General features: G+C 43.0%; 1 pseudogene; it reads right to left on the bottom strand.

The window, feature by feature from the left end:
- Window positions 1-513: 513 nt before the first annotated feature.
- On the bottom strand, window positions 514-793 carry LOC143384900 (mitochondrial import inner membrane translocase subunit Tim8 B pseudogene; annotated as a pseudogene).
- Window positions 794-1,473: the final 680 nt, after the last annotated feature.

Below are 1,473 nucleotides of genomic sequence, written 5' to 3'. Positions count from 1 at the left end.
TACTCTGTGCAAGGAAATGCACTACCCGCACTGTGCCTTTGTGTCCTTTTTATCATGAAACTTGCTGTCCCTATACTGCCCTAGCCCTACACATTCCATGACTCAGAGCAGGGCAGTCTTCTCTATGAAGCTTCTGAAGCTAAGTAGACAAACAGATGCAAGACATTTACAGGGAAACCTGGAACCTGGTGGCTGATTAAGCAGTAGGGGAAGTTGATACACTTGCCAGTGTTCCCAGTTGTACTGCTCAAACAAACAAAAATAAAACAAAACCTCCAAAACTTTGCTGTTCCCCCCCACCCCTAGAGAATTCACATTATTGAATAACTGGTGTGACACAACCTGGAATTTCTGAATTCCAGATAAATAAATTTCATTTTTTGAATATTTGATCTGTTATTTTTTTTAGCACCAGCAAACTTGGTAACAGCCTTTGCTAACCTGACAGTGGATTGACAACTTTCCCCCACAGGCACTTCAGTCTGCTTAATAACGAGTTTTTGGTTGCTTTTATCATTCTCCCAGGGGATAACCCCCTTTCTGTACAATCTGGAGTACAAACCACCAAGTGACAGCAAGAGTAGTGTCACTGAAGTGGTCCACACACAGCAAGAGTCTAGGCAATTCCTTGGCTTCTCCACACGTGGATCCCAACACAGCTCCATAAAGTGATGCACCTGTGCAGTGAACTGTGCCTTCTGCTCTTGGTGGCCGCCAGACACCTCAGTCTCCCTCCATCTGCCTCATCCAATTCTGCTCTTGTCAGATCGAAATATTCTGAATCCTTATTCATTTTTCAAAGCAGGGCACAGCTTCTGCTCCTTTAGAACTGTGTTGGGGATGTAGCTCAATGGCAAAACACTTGTCTAGTATGCATGGATTTAATTTCCAGTACCTAGAAAAACAAAGCAAGATTTTTTTTTCCAAGTTACCAGTGGCTTAACACACAGATCAGGGCCTTGTGCATGGTAGACAAGCACACTAACACTGAGCCCCACCCCCAGCCACACCCCACTACTGGGCACATTTTTCAACCCTTAGTATTTTCTGTTGATGTGATTACTCTTTGTTACTCTTGTTCCTTGGTTTTAGAAGTGAGGGTTTCTCCTGGTCTACCTCCTGCCTTCTCAGGGCCTCTACTGACTCCTGTTTATAGGTGTGTGTGTGTGTGTGTGTGTGTGTGTGTGTGTGTGTGTGTGTGTTTTCTTTCTCCAAATGGTACTGGAAATAGAACCCAAGAACACTCTACCATTGAGCTACATCCCCAGATATTTATTTAATTATTTATATTTTATTTAAAAAAATTTTTCTTTTCTCCTTTTCCTCCTTCTTTTCCTCCTCTTCCTCTTCCTCCTCCTCTTTTTCCTCTTCATCAGGGATTGAACCCAGGGGCACTTTACCTGGGTAAAGCCACATCTACAGCTCCCCCCCCTTTTTAAAAAATGTTTATTTTTTAGTTTTAGGTGGACACAA

The sequence above is a fragment of the Callospermophilus lateralis genome, chromosome 19, assembly GCF_048772815.1.
Source record: "Callospermophilus lateralis isolate mCalLat2 chromosome 19, mCalLat2.hap1, whole genome shotgun sequence".
Classification (NCBI taxonomy): Eukaryota; Metazoa; Chordata; class Mammalia; order Rodentia; family Sciuridae; genus Callospermophilus; species Callospermophilus lateralis.
This window is presented reverse-complemented; position numbering and strand designations above follow the sequence as displayed.